Consider the following 22,189-nt stretch of genomic DNA (forward strand, 5'->3'; position numbering starts at 1 on the left):
GATCTTGTAAACCCATTTGTTACCAATGGCTTTCCGACCTGCTGGAAGTTCAACAAGTTTCCAGGTATGGTTTCTATGTAATGCCTCAATTTCTTCTTGCATTGCTGTCATCCACATAGAAGCGTCTGGAATGCGCATAGCCTCCATAAAAGTTGTTGGCTCTCCATCTTCTGTCAAAAGACAATATGCATCATGGTTTGTTAAAACATAATTTGAGTGCCATGATGGGGTTCTTCTTTGTCGAGTGGATCGACGAACTTCTATGTCATTGGCCTCTGCTTCTTGTTCTTCGTGCTGTGGTTCTACTTCAGAAAGATCATCTTCTCTGCATTTTTCATCTATTTGATCAGTGGTTATCTCTTTAATAGTGCTGTCATTTTCTTGTTCTTTTTGCAATTCATCTTCTGCAAATATCACATCTCTACTGACAACTACCTTGCGGGCAGTGGGATCCCACAGGCGATACCCCTTAACACCGTCAGCATAACCCAAGAATATACATTTTCTAGACTTTGGGTCTAGCTTTGTTCTTTCTTGGGAATTGTACATCACGTACACAGGACAACCAAATATATGTAAAGAAGAATAATTAGGTGGCTTACCTTGCCACATCTCCATTGGTGTCTTTAACCCAATTGCAGTTGATGGTGACCGATTTATCACATAACAGGCGGTTTTAACAGCTTCTGCCCAAAAAGACTTGGCTAAACCTGCATTTTGCAACATAGCTCGTGCTCTTTCTAGGAGAGTCCTATTCATGCGCTCTGCTACACCATTTTGCTGAGGCGTATATGCAACTGTGAATTGCCGTTGAATACCTGCTTGCTTGCAAAATGTTAGGAAATCACCATCGACATATTCTCCTCCATTATCTGTCCTTAAACACTTGATCTTCTTTCCAGATTCAAGTTCTAACTTTGCTTTGAACTCTTTGAACATCGCAAACACGTCTGACTTCTTCTTGATCGGGTACACCCATAGCCTCCTAGAGCAATCATCAATAAATGATACAAGATATTTTGCTCCTCCTAGGGACATCTCCGGTGATTCCCACACATCAGAATGAATCAACTCCAATATGTGCTTGCTCCGAGCAGTTGATCTACCAAACGTCAATCTATGTTGTTTGCTTGTAACGCAGTGCTTACAAAATGGTAAGTTTACTGATTTGAGCCCGGGAATGAGATTACGATCTACAAGAATCTTCAAGCCTCGTTCTGACATGTGGCCCAGTTTGCAATGCCATATCATTGTCATTTTTTCTTGGCTTGATGAAGCAACGGATGCCTCTGCCTCTTGCAAAGTATCTCCCACAAGCATGTATAGATTTGCTGCAATCTTTTCTGCTTTTATTACCACAAGAGCTCCTTTAACAACTTTCAAGATCACACCTTCAATATAGGTCTTGCATCCAAGTTCATCCAATTGCCCAATCGACAACAAATTCTTCTTGAAGCCTTTCACATGTCTTACCCCTTGAAGTGAACGAATAGAACCGTCAAACATTTTTATTTTGACAGTACCTATTCCAACAATTTCTAAGGCATGATCGTTTCCCATAAACACCGATCCTTCCGAGACAGGTTCATATGTACAAAACCAATCACGATGAGGAGTCATGTGTCATGTTGCTCCTGAATCAACAATCCAAACATCAGTGAGCTGCTTGCTGCCTTTAGAACCAATTGTTGCTTCGCCATACAGGATTTCTCCATCATCAGAGGTACTTGCAATACATCCTTGAGAACTTGATCCTTCTGGAACCTTCTCTATACTCTTCTTATTCCAACAATCTTTCTTGAAGTGTCCTCTCTTACCACAATTGTAGCATTTGACCTGCTTCTTACTTTGTGACTTTGGTCTACTTTGACTCCCACTGAAATCACGCTCTATTGATCTCCCTCTTGTCATCAACAAAGCCTCTGCTTGTTTTGAGCTTTCTAATCTATCTTCCTTATTCTTGCGCCTAGATTCTTCTTTAAGAACCGCAGCAGCCATGTCATCAAAAGAAAGATAATCAGTCAAAACATTATTAGTTAAGTTAATGATAATCTGATCATATGAATCTGGTAAACTTTGAAGTAAGAGCTCTGCACGTTTGTTTTCCGCTATGGTATATTCCAACGATGAGAGTTGGGAAAATAGCGTATTTAGATTGTTGATGTGATCCGTTGCCGATGTGGATTCACTCATTCGAAGAGTATAAAGTCTTCTCTTCAAGAATATCTTGTTGTGAAGTGACTTGACTTCATATAATTTGGTGAGAGCATCCCAAATTTTCTTTGCTATCTTTTTCTCTGCTACACTTGATAAAACTGAATCAGCTAGTGCCAAGTGTAAGTATGCAACAGCATTGTTGTCCATCTCCTTCCATTTTTCATCTGTAATTCCAGTGGGTCTACCTTCAATTGCTGTCACGCAATTGTCTTTTCTCATAATGGCTTTTATCTTCAATTTCCATATGGAAAAATTACTCCCACTGAATTTCGGAATTTCATACTTTGCTGCCATTTTTTTTTTAGACGGTAACTCGCAGCGGAAAAAAAATATATTAATCAGCAACCTTTGGTTCTGATACCACTGTTAGGTACCAGACAAATGACACAGCAAAATATAGAGATAAAAAATTAGAAATTTGTATAAAATATGAAAACAATTGAATAACTTTCTTTGAGAATTACAACTTCTCTCTTTCACAAGGAGACTACAATAACACTCTCTCTTGACAAAAGGAGAACACACTTCTCTCTATATATATAGAAGAAAACTACTCAAAGAAATATTATGTTATTCTCTTTGGATGACTTGATTGAAATGAATTAAAGAAAGCTCAATTTATAGGTGAGTCTCTTCAATATGAACCATCCGTCAATTAGAAGTATATAATTTTTCTCTTTTTCAACCATTAAAATTCTAAGGTTATAAACTAAAATTATTTATTACCTCTCATTTTATTTAGTTATTATTTATTTATATATTTTCTAAAATTAGCTTTACTAATTTTACATATTCTAATTGATTAGTTCATAGAGGAGGAAACCACAGCTGCATGTATTAACACAAACTGAATAAGCTAATAAGCTTTTTCCATATTTTTTGCAGTATCAACACAAACTAATCTAATAAGCTCTCTTCTTGCAACTGAGGTATGTCAAGTCTGTTTGCATTGACTATATGAAATCTATTCCTTTTGTTAATTTCATTTGCATCAATACGGAGAATATGCATAAAGTGAAAGATGCTTAAATTGACTTTTTGTAAATAAAAGGTTTATTTCTTATTTTAACCCTTCAAATAACTAATTTGATAATCGTTAGCAGGGCCAAACATGTAACTTCATTATTGATCTATCTAATCCATTATGTTTACCATTTTATATACATGAGAGATGAATATTAGTAATAATAATAACAATCTCCCATGATCAAAACTGTCAAAAGAATTTTACTATATCAATAATAAGACGTTAAGGACCACCCTTTGTGTGTGTGTGTTTAATTGATGCTAGATACACAAATAAATATATAATAATAAAAAAACAAATCCCTTTAATTCATATATCTAGTTATGAGTTATGACTATTGAAATGGATCAACCGAACAAGAATCTTCATCTACTTTTGCTTGAGATAAAGCCTGTAACTTACATTAATTCTCTGATCTTTTGCTTGAGATAAAGCCTGTAAGTCATATATAGATAATTGTTACTTCCAATGCTAATAGTAGAATTAGAGACGCACTTTTCAAAATAATAATAATAATAATAATAATAATAATAATAAAGATGGGAAATTTAATTATTTCTGACCTCAGATTTATTTATGATACCAAGAGTAGGAAGACCATAAATCCATAATGGACTATATATTCAGCATCCACAACACTTAACATTTTATGTTCTATCACCCTATCATCTTCTACGCACAATTCGACGAATGCTCCTCTATATTATTAATGGTTGCAATAGAATTTCTCAATTTTAGTGTCAATCACACTACTTGTCCTTGAGTATAACTATATTGCATTTAAGAACATTTTGTCTGATGTTGGCACATAGCAACTTAATTACTCTCTAACACTGGTTCTGTCGAAATTGTATCTAGCAAGCCACCTACATGGAAAAAAGTTTGACTCTGGTCTATTAGTTTCATTGACTTTGGAATTGATTAAATTCTGTAGAACTAAAAAGTTTAGTGTGTATCTGATAGAGGAATTCTAATTACAGTAAAACAGGATTCTTAATAATGTTTGTAGAAATGTTTAATTAATGTTTTGTATTAATTGCTAAATGCTTAATTAATTAGGATATGTTTGTATGTCCCTTTAATTTGTTATTTTTCTACGCTTCTTGTTGGAAGTTTCTAAATTTAATTTCTCTTCTGTTAGAGAAAATAGAAAGCCATGTACGTAACTAAGAAAAATTTATCATTTATTATTAGAAGTTTACTGTGTTACTTCATACATATATATACACACTTTGATCTTTTTCGGTTTGTGGCTGTGAGAAATCCTCAATAAGAAAAATCTCAATAGCATTAGTGATAAGTGGAAGGGTTTAGAACTTTATAGGAAGAAATAAAATTCTATACTAAAATATATATTAATATATGCTTTTTTCTTGTATTTTTTGTGCTCATAATAATTATATTTTTGTTGTAGGGATTGAACTAAGAGAGTGAGATTCTACCACTAAAAGAATTATGAAATAGGTCTTCTAGAGCGAACAATAAGGAAGCATATTTTTGTATGATAAAGATTTTATGTATTAAGGATTATATGTTAAGACGAATTATTGAAAAATGTTACTTTGAATCATGTATGAATTAAAAATCATCTTATGATGATTGATTTATGGCTATGCCTTTTGATTATTACGATATTTTAAAGTTTGAGTTTCGAAAATATCACTTCAAATAGGTGGTTTCAATCTTATTTTAAAAAGCATAAAATTGTCATCATAATTAGATATAAACGGCAGTTAGAAACCCCCATTTTAAACGAAAATGATGGCATTATACTCTAGTAAAAACGGCGGTTAGAAACTATCATCAATGCCATTATACCTTGGTAAAAACGGCAGTTAAAAACTGCCATTTTAAACAAAAATGATGCCATTATACCCTGATAAAAATGGCCATTTTAAACAGAAAAGATGTCATTTTAAATAGAAATGATGTCACTATATCCTGGTAAAAAACCGCCGTTTTTAAACAATTTAAAAACCGCCGTTTTACATGGAAATAATGGCGGTCAGAAACCGCTATTTTAACCGTAAAAAAACCGCCTATTATCCATAGGTAATTGTGGCAGTTTTCTAAAAACCTCCGTAATAACCAGAATGGCCCCAGAATACCGACGTTTCTGGGAGTGTTGTTTTTGGTAAAAATGGCGGTTGAAACTGCCGTAATTTCCAAAAAAATCCGCCATTTTAACCCTTTTTTTGTAGTGCCTCCCTTGACTTGCATGTGGATCCATACACCCTCGTTGGGTCATCATCAGGCATGACTTCTCCAACCAATGGGAGACCGTCACCTATTGCTACTACTACCCCCTCTCGTCAGGAGCCTCAGATACACATGATGCTTACTCCGAGTGTGCCAAGATCATGCACTCAACAAGCCAATAAACTTTCCAACACTGTCTCACATGTTGTGCAGAGTGATCCAGCTATTGCAGCTCCCAATCGAGCAGAATCTTGTGGGAAAAGACAAACCACATCTAATGGTATCCAACATACTTAGGGTCAAGGAACATCCACTGCCACTAGTCACTCCAGCACAAGTGCTTCCAAACTTAGATATGATGGTGTCAAATAGTTTGTTATTTGCTTTAAATTTTATGAATCGCATGTCTCATTTTTACTAAGTAATATGTCTTTATCATTTTTTGGTTTTTGATGTAGTTGGCACCCACCTAAGTCTGGCTTAAAGCGTACTTTTCAGGTTTTAAGGAAAACTACAACAAGCCTTGACTGAGTTTTGATGAGGCAGATGATGATACTCAAAAATTATGGTGGACATAGTAGAGAGTAAATTTTATCTACCTTATTTTACGTATTTTACAATGTTATATATCATAGTATGTTATATAATAACAAGATGTTATTTCTTTTTTAAAATAAAAATGCTTTGATATTAATGACACGGAAGATGATGATATCTATCAAACTTGGAGGTATAGGGCTACCAAGCGCTTGTGAGGTATGCTCCATGTCATTCGCAAAAAAGGTTGGGACACTAATGCCTATAGACAATTACATGCGAAAAATACAGCTGCCAGAAAATCAATTCGAGATACCTTCCTTCATACTATAGGAGGCACCACCTTTCCAAAAGCGAGGTTATGCTTGGTAAGTTGCTTATAGAACCTTCTTTTTTACTTTATGTGTTATAAATTTTCCTATTGCTGCATCTAAGTATATACCAGAGAACCCTTCTTCCCTTGATTCATTCAATGCTTTATAAGCCTACAGCAAATAACATTAGACCCTTACTAGAAGCAGTGATACTCCATAATCCATATATATGTTACATTAAATTAATCTGCTTGAGTAACATTTTACAGTAACTTTGTAATTATTTTCTTTTTACTTCAAATCAATTTATACAATGAATAAATGATCAAATAATATGATGGGATTGTCCTACTTACTGGGGAATAGTTAGTAATGCTTTTGATCCCTCTAGTTCCTCCTAGAGTGTTTGCGGTGCGGTTTGGATCGGTTTTGAGTCAAAAATTCATCCGATCCAAACACTATGTTTACTTGCGGTGCGGTTTGGATTGGATGATTTTTTTTTAAAAAATCCGATCCAATTTCGAGCGGTTTGGATTGGATTGGATTTGCGGTTTTGTAAATTAAAAAAATTAAATATATATAACAAGTCTCAACATCAAATTTCAAATAATCAACAATGACATAACAAGTCTTAACAATATCTTAAAAAACCAACGATAACATAAATAGAAATAAAATTATAGGTTAGTTAAAATAAATAAATAAATCACATTTTGAACATAAAATATCTATTAAATAATAATAATACATGAAAAATACAAAAATGTATAACAAATTGAATATGTTATAAGTATAATTGTAAACATAATAATAAAATAATAATATTATAACACATTGTGCGGTTTGGATTGGATTGGATCGGTTGTGAAAAGTAGATCCGAAATCCGATCCGATCCAGTGGTTTGCAAAAAATAAGATCCAATCAAATCCGAATTAGTGCGGTTTTAATCGGTTTTCGGTTTGGATTGGATTGGATGAGCGGTTTAATTTGGATCGGTTTGGATTTGAACACTCCTAATTCCTCCAGGGCCAGAAATTGCTCTATAGAGCTCATCTTTAATTATAATGTGTTTGTTTATAGGATCTATTATAGGAATACTTAATTTTTTGTACTTAATGTACCTATCAATTCTTAGTGCTTTGGCTACTACTTTACTATCTTTTCATAAATAACACTTAACCTTTGAAATTCTTATATAGCTAAGATATTTGGAGTTAAATATGCTTTACATTACATATGGTTAAATATTTACTATATCACTTTGATTGGGAGCTTCCTAATGGAGTGAAATGTGAGGACTTGAACATGACTGAGTAATTTGGAGTGACCGTTAGAAGAAAAATGACCTGCAATTGATTCCTATTGCTTCTAGTTATTTGCATGAAGAACATAAATAACACACCAAAAGCTATAACTTTTGATAATGGTCACTATCTTTTGAAATGAAGCATTGTCCATCTTTGTTGATTCCAGTAGAGTTGAATGCAAAATCCGTGATGAATAAAATATAAGAGATTTTGCTGTGAATGTTAATTAAATAATTTTGTATGTGCATCAATATTACAAACTGATTAATGAAATGTGCTTAATTCTGTGCCATGTTTAAAAGAAAAGCAGGATAAGCTTGTGGTTGAAAAACATGCAAAACTTTGAATGCATTTCTGCTTTATAGACTACACAGCACGATGCAAAACAGGCAGCTAAGAAGGACAAATAGCTTGTTAGTATAGTTGAGTGCGATAGGTTCTGTGCATTTGAGAATAAATCTTGGTACTCAAAGTATGAAAATTGTTGTTTGCATGTTGAACTTTAATTTTATCAAATTTTTTGCTAGATGAGTTGAATTGTAATTCGACTATGGTTAATTAGCCATAAAATTTGGGTGTAATTTTATGTACCTAGCCGAGTTTGAGAGATTTTCAGAGGATTCTTTTAGCTTTAAGTGAAACCAGACCTGTAGCGAATAGTACATGAAACATAAGTAGATTGCATTTCAAATGATTAAAAAAGTACTATCACAACAAAATAGGAATCAAGGTTGCAAGACAAAATGCAAGAAACAGAAGACAAAAGTAAGCAATGCGAACCATATAAGCAACATTGCATCAAGCAGGGTAACAAAACTGCCATCTCAACTGCACCTCCAATTCATCCAACGAAAAGCATGCTGTTAGCAACCAAACTTTCTTCTCTTTTTATCTCTCAAGTGAATAAACTTTTTCCTAGCAATCAACTCTTTAAGATTGGTTCTTTCTTGAAGAATTTAATTATATGATCAGATTGGTTATTTCTTGAAGAATTTAATTCTGTGTAGTTCATTGAACATATTATTTTGTAAATTGTTATTTTTATTAACAGTTTGGTTGCTTTCTATATGAAGAATGACTTTTGTACGAAAATCTCTGTGCATCAGATTTATGACATAATCTGAAAAAGTAGATATCAATATTAAGGTTTGATGAAACTTGATTAGAGAGATTTTTTTGATACATGGCTTTAAGTATATACATCATCAATTTCTTAGTTCAATACATCATCAATTGTACACTTATATTTGTTGATAATTTGGTTACATTACGTAGAATCATTTGCTTGGAAGACCATCACGTATGGATGAGTTTTTTTAGCACACTCATACTCGCAAAGAGGATAGGACTCAATGGGTTGATGAACACTCCGGAAAGACAAATGTAACTTACCTTTATTCATTGTAACTATTTTTTTTAATTGGAATGTGTGAAAAGAAATAACTTAATACCTTCCTTCATTGTAATGTTGGACTTATTTTTTTTCACATATCCTCTTAGCTTTTGCATTATTGATACTTGTAGTAGTTTATCAATCATTTCTCCTCATTGTAGGATATATTTCAAGAGAGTATATTCCAGGCTGAGCAAGAGCGACAGGCTGCTATAGAGGCTGGTGTAACTGATCTACCGCCTGTCTCTGAGGAAAGCATATGGATTGAGACAGTGGGTGGAAAGTGAAGAGGTAGGGTATATAGCATGGGTCAGATAAGGAACTCTTCCATGGTGCGACCTCGAGTTGATAGGCCAACCATGACCACCAGCAATAATGTTTTGGATCTTAGAGAATGAATCGCAATACTCAATAGGAAAGTTGAACAACATGCCGCTAATTATAGAGAGCTTGAAGACCGCTACCAAAGGGAGAAAAGCGAGTGGCAACAGACTGTTGAATCCTTGCGTGAGGATCTTAACACCAGTAACTCACAGATGGATCTGTTTAGTCATCAATTGAGCATCTTGACTGAGTATGTGAGGGCCATGGGTCCTAGTAGTTCTCGATCACGTGTTTCCCCACCTCCTCCTTTTACTTTTCCAAACTCTCAGAAAAGCACACCCCTAGGTAGAAAACTTCCACTTATTCTGCAGTGATCAACACAACCACAGAGTTTTCAAAGGGAGAATAATTCTAACAATCTTGATGACTCAGATGATTATTTAGATGAGTATGAGTAGGTTATTTACTTTACTTTGAATATTTTGTATTATTAGTGGATAACAATTTAAACGAATATAAGTCTAAGTTTAGTTATTTATCTTATCTTGAGTCCTTATGTTAAAGGATTATTTATTATTTTGATAAGTTTGTAAACTCATTATCTAATATTTAGTATAAATTTTATTTTTATATTTAAAAGTTTATTTGTCTTGTTATCTAATATTCTGTATAAATTTCATTTCTATATTTAAAAGTTTATTTGCATTAATTGTTTACTATTTTTCAAATAGAAAAAATAATTAAAAAAATATAGATATTAAAATCGACAGTAACGTTGTCGCTTTTTAAATTTAAAATAGACAAAAAAAAACTAAAATATAGACAAAGAATTTGTCGGTATCTAAATAATTAAATCGACGACCATTGTGTCGATTTTATTAAGCAAGTAAAATTCTCAAACTCATATTATAGACGGAAATATTGCCGATTTTATTGAATCAATTATCGACAGAAATATCGTCGATTTTATATAATTATATCGACGGCAACGTCGTCGATTTTAGTAAGAAGATAAAATTCTCAAACTCATATTATAAACGAAAATACTGTTGATTTTATTAAATTATTATCAACGGCTAGGCAAGCCGTCGATTTTATTAGAATTTTAAAAAATCGACAAGCCTAATAACGACCACTTTGGCCGTTCATTTTGCCGTCGATTTTAACGATGTTTCTTGTAGTGTTATAGTAGTGTATATAATTATATATTACATATATTTAATATTAAAAGTATAAATTAATTGCATATAGGATATGGGTATTAATAATTAATCAAGCCAACTCACGAGCTAATGAGTTGAGCTTATTCAAACTCAAACTCAACTCATTTAATTTATAAGTTCAATTTCAAGCTCAAATTCGACACATCAGCTCATGAGTTCAGCTTATCAAGTTATGAACGAGTCAAATTCAGACTGGCTCATGAGTTGGCTTAACTCATTTCGAGCCCTAGTTTTCTCAAGGATTTGAAGAAAGAGGAATAAAACCATTGTGATCAACTTGCTGGTTCTTTAACATGATTGTCATGCTTTTCTTCAATATTTATCATGATACGAAGGAATGGGGAAAATTAAACGCGGTAAAGCATCTAATACGTGTGTGTTTGGATTGCAGTTTGCAAACGGGAGTTTGCATAAAATTGATTTTGTAAAATTGATTTTGATGAAAAGTAAGTTTGGGTTAACGTGATTTATGTTTGGCAATCTTTATATCAAAATTGATTATAGTAAAACAAATATTGTTTGGATTATACTACTCAAAATCACCTTTAGATAAAAAATTACTAAAAAAGACATCAATTTAAATAATTTTTTTATATGTATGCAAAATCAGAATACTAACAAAAATAATATAAAAAATATTTATCATATAAATAAAATAAATACAATAAAAAAAATAAAAGAGAGTACTATAAATTTTATAATATCAAACAAAAAGAAAATATTCTATAATTTTTCTAGTACTATTAGTACTCTTTAATTTAGTATTATTTTGGACTATAAATTTTTATTATTTATGGCTTTATTGTTACTTATAATTAATTTTTTATTTATTTTGTCCTTTTTTATATGATCATAGATAATTTATATTATACAAAATTTTAATAATAAACGTAGTATATAATAATTATAATTACAAATTTTATAAAGTCATAATAAAAAATAAAAAAATTAATACAAAACAAAAATAGAGTACATCAAAAAATAGAAAAAAATCATACAGATAAGAAATAATAAAAATTCCATAAAATCAACAACATATATCATATGAACAAAAAAATACAATAAAAAGTAAATAAAATTCGTATGAATAAAATCAAATAAAAAATAAAAAAATTTCATACACAACATAAATATAATGCAGGAAATGATAGAAAAAAAAGAATTCATATGAAAAAAATAATAAAAATATCTTTAAAAAAAGGTCAATAACATTTGTCATATGAATAAAAGAAATACAATAAAATAAATAAATAATTATATGAACAAAGCCAAACAAAAATTAAAAAAAGATTTAATAAAAAATATATCTATAAAAAATAATATAGTAAATAATAAAAAAAACTTATAAAAACATAACATAAGAAATCAGAACACTACACAAATAATATAAAAATATTTATCATATAAATAAAAAAATATAAGTAAAAAATACAATAAAAACATAAAAATTTAAATATGAAAATGAGTATTAAAAATAATAAAAAAATTAAAATATTTAATTTGCTAGTGATTAAAATAAATTTGAACTATTTTAATGAAAAAAAAATTGTAACTAAGAACTATGAAGAAGTAGGAAAAACTATAAAGAATTATTGTGAAGGTAATAGTTAGTGGTATCCTTTTTATAGAAGAAAATGAAGGGTATGATTGGTAAAAAAGAAATAAAATTTTCACCTAATTTTTCAAAGACAATAAGCAACCATGAACGTGAAACGCAGAAGCTACAAATTTTAGCTTCTCCTGAACGTGCGTTCAGAAGCAGAATCAATTCTGCGTTCAGGAAAATAAAAATGGCCAAACATAAAAGTGAAGCTTTCAAGAAGTTCAAACGTGTATCTCTCGTTTATTTTCTTCCTAGGATGAGGAACAATAACGTAGCGGTTATTTAAGAGCAGTGTTAGAAGACATTGCATAATTTTTTAATTACGGATCAAATTTCAACTTTTATTTATTTATTTATTTTTATCGCGATGGCCACAACATTGATTCCTACCATTCAAATATCCTCCTCAAATCGGAAGTGGAGACGATGACTAAAGATCATAGTATCATACTTTTCCTTCTTCCATGAGTCCAAAATACTCCAAATATAGAATAAAGCATCTAATGCAGTAGCATTTTAATATTTCCAAACGATGTGAAGACTAAACTCACTGAAGACTGATCCCAACTCCCAAGGTCTTAATTTTCCATGCACGGGTACAAAGGTAATGATGCTCTCTTTTTTCAAAAGGCACCACTTAAATAAAGATTCCAAAAACAACTTTATGGTAAAGACGTCTACGTGGCAAAATCTAAATCATACATTTTAAAGCCATACTTTTCACAAAGAAAAGCGTCACTTAATGAAAAAAAGTAAATTAGAAAATTTAAGAGAAGAAATAATTAAATTATCAAAATTAATAGATCAAAAATTAATAATTTTAACTAATGTTAACTGTAATGACACCGAATTCTTAAAATCAATACAAAATAATTTTTCTCAAAATCTTTATTTTACTATAAGTTTTATTGAAGGGTTTCAAAAACCTGAAAAACTTATTTTTCACACGAAATTTCTAAAAAATGTTACCATGGAAATGACTCCCCACATCTTTATCATACTTTTAACCCACAATTGAATTCTATAGTAGATATGCTTGAAGAAATATTAGTATCCATAAATTTTCAAAGAAATAAGGAAAAAGAGAATCCCAAAGAAGAAAAACTTCAAAATATAATCAACATAACAGAATTAAAAGTAAATCCACCATTGAAATTATGAATATTGAAGAAAAATTAGAAGAAGTTACAATGCTTTTTAAACAATTAAAAATGGCTCAAGAAAATAATATTGTGGAACAGAGATTTCAAATAGAAGAAGAATTAGTAAATTCTGAAAATATAGAAAATGAAGAACGCATCCTAGATTATTCAAGTGACGAAAGAACCAGCAATTCCAATACAAGTAAAAAATGAAGCTGGAACATCTAAGGATAATCAATCTCAATTTAAATGGGAAACAAGTTTTGATAATTATGCTTTTAAAAAAGGATTTATAAATAAAGATTCAAAATACACAAAAATACCATTAAAATACGTTCCTAAAATTCAGGAAATGGAAGGAGAAAGAATGCTCGATTTAGACTGTAAAAAGAATGAAAAAGAAATTTTCGAGAACTGGTTGAATTCCTTCTTATTAGAAGCCTTTACTAATCCAAAACTTAGTGAATTGTATGGAAGAGATATTTGGAATTACATAGGGTTTCATACTAAAGGAACTGTAAGGGATTATATGACATCAATAGAAAACCAAATAATAGAAGAATTAGCAACAAAAATAACAGCTTATGATAAGATATTACATATAATGATGATTCTATATAAAGAATTTTTTGGAAAAAATATTATAGATCATAGACAAGAAGTCTATAATAAAGAATATCAAAAAGCAAAAAACCATTTAGCTAATATTCAGATATATGATTTATGTAATGTGGAGTCTTATATATGTGAATATAGAATACATTATTATAAATTAAAAGAAGAAGATAAAGACCATTATCTTAGTATGTATATAACAAAACTTCCATATCCTGCTAATGAATTTATAATGGGAAGATTTATAAGAGAAATAAATAGAGGGACAATTGAAAATAATTTTGGTGGAGCAACCTCTGCAATAAGAGAGGAAATAAAAGAACGTTGCATGCAAGAAGCGACTCAAAAAAGATTTACAAATATAATTAGAATTTACTGTCAAGATAATGAAGAGATACCCCAAAAATATGGTCTTAATAAAAATTTTCAAAAAAAAAAGAAAATATCAATTTAAAAAAAGAAAATACTATCCAAACTGGAGAAAAAAGAGGTATTTTAGAAAAAGAAATAATAATAAAAACAAAAGACAAAAAAATGACTATTGCCCAAATAAAAAAGAAAATTGTAAGTGTTGGTATTGCCAAGAAGAAGGACACTATGCAAATGAATGTCCAAAAAAGAAGGATAAAAAGGATCTTACCAAACAAATAGAAATTGCTAAGTCTTGTTTCATGAAACCATTAGAAGAATCTGATGATAACTTAGACTATATTTTTTAATATGTCTCAAAAACAGACTCAGAGACTGAGTAATAATGCTACATTTATTACTATAAAAATAACAGAAAAGTTTATAAATGCTTTTATAGATACTGGAGCAACACAATGCTTTGCTAGTACAAATATAAAACTTGATTGGAAAAAAATAAAGAAACCATTAAGAGTTAGAATAGCTGACAAATCAATACATAAAATTGACCAAAAAGTAGAGATGGCTGAAATATTTATTCAAAATTATAGGTTCATTGTTCCATCCATATATATGCTAGATTCTGGAATGAATTTTATCATAGGAAATAATTTTTTAAAGTTATATCATCCATTCATTCAAGATATAACATATATAGTTTTAAAAGCTTCACACGATTCTTCAATAAATCAAAAATCAAAACGTATAAAAAAACTAACTACTACTATAGATAAAATCTTAAAATTTAAAATATTTTCTATATTAGAAACATGTTATTTAAATTTATACTTTCAGATAAATATTCCAAAAAATAATCTTGAAATAAAGATAGAAGAACTTTTGGATAAAATTTGTGCTGAAAATCCTTTAGATATTAAAAATACAGATAAAGAATTAGTAAGCATTAAATTAAAAGATCCTACAAAAGAGATAAATATTCCAAATAAAATTTCTTATTCCGCAAGAGATAGAGAAGTGTTCTCATTAGAATGTAAAGATCTTTTGGAAAAAGAAATTATAAGATTAAGTAAAAGTCCTCATGCGGCTCCAGCCTTTTATGTCGAAAACAATAATGAAATTAAAAGGAAAAAACGAAGAATGGTAATTAATTATAAGAAGATGAATGAAGCAACTATTGGTGATGCTCATAAACTTCCAAGAAAAGATTCTATTTTAGAAAAAATCAAAGGAGCAACTTGGTTTTCATCTCTTGATGCAAAATCTAGATATTGGCAACTTCGTTTAGACGAAGAAACAAAGAAATTAACTGCTTTTACTTGCCCAACAAAAGAGTCAACAAGTGTGTTGCTCTATGAATGGAATGTATTACCATTCAGATTAAAACAAGCCCCAGGTATTTATCAAAGATTTATGGAAGAAAATCTAAAAGAGTTAAATGAATTTGTTTTAGTTTACATTGATGATATACTAATTTTTACAAAACGGGATAAAGAAGATCATCTTCAAAAATTATTAATAGTTTTAGAAAGATGTAAAGAAAAAGGATTAGTTCTTAGCAAAAAGAAAGCAAGAATAGCAAAACAAGAAATAGAGTTTCTTGGATTAATTCTATCTACTCAAGGAAAGCTAAAACTTCAACCAAATGTTTTAGAAAAGGTAAATTTATTTCCCAATAAAATAGAAGATAGAAAACAATTACAAAGATTTTTAGGATGTATAAATTATATTTCTGATCAAGGATTTTTAAAGAATATAACAGAATACACTAAAAGCTTATTTCCAAAAATAAGTACTAAAAAAGAATGGAAATGGGAAGAAAAAGATAGTATGCAAATTCAAAGAGTTAAAGAATTATATGAAAAACTTCCAGAACTTTATATTCCAGAAGAAAACGACTACTTAATAGTGGAAACAGATGCTTCAGACATAACCTGGTCGAGATGTCTAAAAGCTAAGAAAGCTATAAAAGGTTTGGAACAAGAAAAAGAATCACTAGATTCTAAATATTCCCCAAAGGAATTACTTTGCAGGTATATTTCAGGGACTTTTACTCCAACAGAACAGAGATATACTACTCATGAAAAGGAAACTCTGGCAGCAATTAAATCTCTTAAGAAATGGAAAATTGATTTACTACCCAGAGAATTTACATTAAGGACAAATTCAAGTTACTTAACAGGTTTCATACGATATAATTTAAAAGTTGATTATAATCATGAACGATTGGTAAGATGGCAATTATTTTTGTTACAATATCCAATAAAGATTGAATATATTAAGGGTGACAAAAATGTTATTGCAGATACATTAACAAGAGAATAGAGTTCGTCTACAACGCATTAGATCAAGAAATTCAAAAATATGAGCAAGAACTCGAAAAATGCAAGCATTGTCAGCAAATAAGGACACAAATCCAATCCCTCAAGAAGGCCATTGAAGCAATGAAATCAACACAACAAGCAAAGCCATCAGAGTTCAGCCAGCTAAGCATGGTGGACAAATCAGGTGAAGAAAAAATTTCAGAAAATAAAACAATTGCTGAAATTATTAAAAAATCTACCCAAGATAAAAAATATTATGTAATTTATAATGGCCCCATGAAAGGAGTATATGATGCCTGGGAAAAAGCAGCACCATTCACACATCAATCAAGGATAATTCATAAAGGAGGATTTTTAACACTGGAAGAGGCAAAAGAATCCTTCAGGGAATATGAAGCTCTTCATCCAGAGCAAACTCTAAAAAGAGCAGATAAAGCTCCAATTCAAACCCAGAGAACAGGAATAATAAGAAACATTCCTACAAGGGCTGAAATCAAGGAAAAGAAAAGGGTCTGTAGATCAAATCTCAGAGAAACCCTTAATATAGTCCTGAATTGGACTGAAGAAAAAAGGGCAATTTTGGGATATTATCCTATTGCCAAAGAACAGCTAACAAAGCTGGTTATCTTTCCAGATGCTTCCCCATCTGACACTTATCAGTTCTTCCAGTATGGATTAATTGATACAATTTTAATTTTTAATGATCTAAAAATTATTAGTGAGTTTCCTGCAGGATTCGTTGATGCAGTAAAGAGATTTAAAAATATGATTGACAATGTAAATCCAAAGGATGTATCCCTAAAATTTACAAACAGTCAACCTATTTTTAATGAAGAAGAAGAATGCTTGGTTCCAGCATACCAAGTAATATTCATGTCTGTCTTCCCAGGAAATTTTCAACCAATTGATCGAATTCAAGATTTAACAATTTACAGTCATGAAGGAAGACTAGCCAGCACATTAGCAAGGGTCTTTGAAAGAACTCAAAAAATAACAAAGGAATCTCACACAAGAATTAATTATAAAAGTAGAAATACTCTGCTTGTGTCCAGTAAAAGAAATGAAATTGAAGAAAGAGAGATGAGACTCCTGGTGGAATTTGAATCAGCATTCTACAACTTATCTGGACTTTTAGAAAAACTCCCTGACGGGATAAAGAGGAATCTCTGCTATTTGATAAAAGACAGAGAAGACCACAAATGCCAGCTATGTGCCTCAGAAATATCTGAAGAAAGCAATAATGAAACGTAATCAACCCACATGATAAAAGAAGAGGACAATGCATCTGAAGCCCACATGATAAAAGAAGAGGACAGTGCATCTGAAGCATCCCTCAACATTATTGCATAATGATGTAAGCGCTTAGGTCATAAGGCACCAACAATGTAGCTGGTGCAAGATAATAAACAATGACGTAATCAATGACGTCATAAAAAGGGTAAGGATGGGAATTGTCCATCAGACCCAACCATTATAAATAGATTGCTTAGGCAATTGTAAGAATCATCAGAAAACAGAAAGCAGAAGGCTAAGAGTACTCATATGCTAGGAGAGCAAGGAGGAAGCTGCCGAGGCGATTCTGTGGTCTGACAAAGAATTCCCTCAAGGAAAAATAGTTCTAAACTCCCCTCTGGAGTTAGTATCTACAATCTCCCCTCTGGAGATAAAAACACCTTATGTAAAATATACTAAATAAAGGAAGTTTTTCTCCAGAAATGTACATCTTCATCCTAGTCTTTTAGTTATGAATTATTTAGAAAGTTTAGAATTAACAGAAGAATCTGATTATTATAGATTAACTGCTTTATTAGATAATGAAAAACAGGCTGTTCTAAAAACAGAATTAAATCTCAAATCAAATGAAAATTTTAATAAACAAAATCTTTTAAAAGAAGTTTTTAATAGAAAAAATATAATATACTATGAAAAAATTCAACTTGAAGCCCCTATAAAGATAAAATCTGCCAATGGAGAACTTGAAATAGCTTTGATAAATGATGAAGAATTGAGTAAATAGATTGAGAAAATTAAGGATCAACAAAAAAGATCTAAAATTGGATGGATTCATATTAGTACTATACAAGTCTTAATCAAATCTACATATATGAAAGGAATTAATTCACCAATAAGTTTAGCAATCTGTGACAAAAGAATTACTGATGACCCAATAGATCAAATAATTGGAATTGTTCATGAAAATTTAGCAAACGTAAATGTTAAATTTAATGCCCATCTTGGATATGCTATGCCTTTATCAACTGAAAATCTTGGAAGATCTAGATGATGAACCATTTTCAATTACATATGCAATAAATTATGCTTTAACAAATAGCCATCATAGTATAATATTTAAAAACAGAGAAAGAATTTATGTCGATGAATTATTTCAGAAAATTGTAAAAACAGAAATACCAAAATATAAAGCTATTGAAAATCCAGTTCTATTATTAAAAGAACCATCAGGAAAATTGGTTTCATCGAATTTTAAAATAAGAGAATCTAAAATTAATAGCCTTTAAGTTTATCTAAGTTAAAGATTAAAGAAGAAAATTCTGAAATAAAAGAATTAACAAAAAAGGTCGAAAAATTAAATGAAACCCTAAATACTAAATTATGACAATAAATAAAGAAGAAATATATGTAACTTATCAAGATAAGAAACAAGAGCTCTTTGAAAGAGAAAATCATTTGAATTATTTGCAGTTTTCTGAAATAAATCAAAGAGCATTTGAAGCTCTAAAAATAATCTATGACAAGTTGAAAAGAGAAGTTGAAGAGCTAGAAAAATTAATAGAATTTCTAGAAAATAGTGATGAAGCGATGATAGAGTTTGCAGAAATTCTAAAATAAATAATGTTAAACAAAATTATTTTTAGGAATTATAATAAGATTACCTAATTTATGAAGTATAAAAAGATTGAAAAACCAGAAAATAAAATAAAAAGGAAAAGAGTGAGAAAATTAAAAAGTAAAATAGAGGAGTATAAAAGAGAATTAAATAATCTTCAGATCGAAATTGATGATCTTATAATAAAAAAGATAGAAATAAGAATAAATATAAACAAGTTGGAATTAAATTTAAAAAAATTTATAAATGCCTGAAAAACCATATTATGATTTAAAAGAATTAAAGCTGTTGAAAGAAAAAATGGAGAATGAAATTGAAGAATTAGAAAGATATTTAGAAATAAGAGAAAGTGTAGAAATAAAAGAAGTTTTTGAGGATTTGAGAAATTATATTAAAGAAAAAGACAAACAGATAAAAGATTTTATATACAATAATCCATGCAAAAAAGAATATTATAATTATGATAGAAATTAGATCAGAATTAAAAAACTATAAATATGAAATCAGAATTATAAATATACATCAAGGACTAGTAATAAATTATCATATAACAAATACAAGAGAAGTAGTAGAAATTTCGAAAAAGAAAAGTCGAAATTGAAAAATTGGTATCAGAGCCAAGTTAACGATTAAGGGTAACACTTTCTCTTTAAGCAACACTTTTAATGATACGCTTTTAAATCAATAACAACTACAAAATGAAAAACGTCTTTACATGAAAATGGCATCTTTACCGTAGCATCTCTTTTTCAAATCCTTTATCATATTGTTGTTGTTGTCAATAGGAAAAATATAAAAATTACAAAATTTAAGTTTTTGATACAAGTCTTATGTGTTTAATTTTTTTTAAATTTTTCGTCTTAATAATAATTTTAACATGTTAGCAAAATACTTTTTTGAATGATACCAGTTAGATAAATAAGTTAACCCACCATATATGATATAATTTAGCCTTTCATTTACTTAGAAATTATTTTTGGCAGAGACGAAGGTTTGTTTATCCTTCTGGTCAGAGCCGTTTTGTATGATACAGAAAAATGCTTTAGTCTTTTGTATGATAAAATAACACTAAGCCATTCTTTTCCAGATTACAAGAGGAATCTTGTCTCTGCCACAAATCCTGTCTCCATAACTGGACTCCAATGTCTTGCTGCTGCAACCCACTAGCCAAAGTCCACTCAAGTCAGTATTGGATAGGCACCTTCATATTTCAGATTACATGCTTCAATAATGGTAGTGAACTAGTGATCATGGTTGGAAATTGCAGTTACATTTCTTTTATGGTTGCTAGTGGACTGATATTTGAAACTGTGAACAGTGATGGCAATAAGTTTGAAGTCTGAATATTCTTCATATGGTGCATATGTTGCTCTTATCACATGGCTTTTGCTAATGTTAATCTTAATCCCTTTGCCAAAGAAGCTGAACTGGTTCTGTTCTGTTTGGTTGACGTAGGCAATCATAGAAACCTGTATCTTGAAGAGAAGGAAAGCAAAAGGTTGTGTAGTTAAATAAAGGGTAAAAGTGATTGAACTTTTTCTCCACTTTTTGTGTAATTTTATGGCAAGGATGAAAAGGGCTCTCAAGTTTGGAAACGTAAAGAATAAACAAAGCAAAAAGGCAAGTCCCTGCTCTACCTTGCAATTATACAGACTTCATTCTTTCACACATTCTCCACTTCCAATGCTGAATTCTATATTTTTTTTATAATAAATAATATGTTTACCGATTCTTTTTTTTTTTTTTTTTTCAATTGTTGATATATAAATAATATGTTCAGTCTTGTTGTTTTGACACAAGATATGAAGGACGAAAATTGGAGCTTAAATGACTACACACGCACTTCTCTCTCTCTCTCTCTCTCTCTCTCTCTCTCTCTCTCTCTCTTGGAGAGTTCGGTGGTAGTAGAATTTGCATTTTGAAAATCGAAAGAATATTTTGACAAATACAGATGAATGCAAAAAACACCAGTGACATTACACTAGTGCATCTAATGATGAAAAATCTGAAGCCTTTCGTAAAAGCTTCAAGGTAGGGACCATTCTTTTTTTAGTTTCTCCTTTACTAGTTCCTCTAGTTGAACATATAACAGAACCCACCTTATAAATACAAATTACATTTGTCTTTTTATAGTTTGTTTGTTATACCATCTGCTTCTTCAATCTCTAATCTATATATTCAAAGATGACTAGATTTTGTAGCAATTATAGTATGATTAGACCATCTAACTCCAATTGTACTTGGATTGGGTCCATTCAATCACACCGATATGTTTGCCAAAACATAAACATCCCATACATTATGCTACCCATGGCTGCAAATTGCAGGAAAAAATAATACAAGGAGGCCCCCCAAGGAAGCCTATAGAGGCTAGCATGTGAGTTTGTGCGTCAAAAAAAATTGAAGTGATTGAAGAGAGGTGGTGGTTGGAGAATAGTTCCATTGTATTAGGACATGTTCGGAAGATTAAAAGAGAAGGATTGGAAGAAGCACTATATAAGAAAAGAAACGCTTTTTCACAACTTGTCAAAGGTAACTAGTTCATTCCCAAATATATAGCAATACAAAGTTTAAAAAAAAAAATATTGGAAAAATATTAGATGAATGGAATGAGCTGATTTTCAATAAAACAATCTATTTAACAACAATGTTCCCAATCTTGCTTATTCGCATACTTTCATGAATAAGAGAATTTTTATTCAATGAAACAAGCTTTTTTTTTTTTTTTTTTGGGAAAACCAAGGAAAGT

This window comes from Arachis ipaensis, chromosome B3, assembly GCF_059453495.1.
Source record: "Arachis ipaensis isolate K30076 ecotype BB chromosome B3, ASM5945349v1, whole genome shotgun sequence".
NCBI lineage: Eukaryota > Viridiplantae > Streptophyta > Magnoliopsida > Fabales > Fabaceae > Arachis > Arachis ipaensis.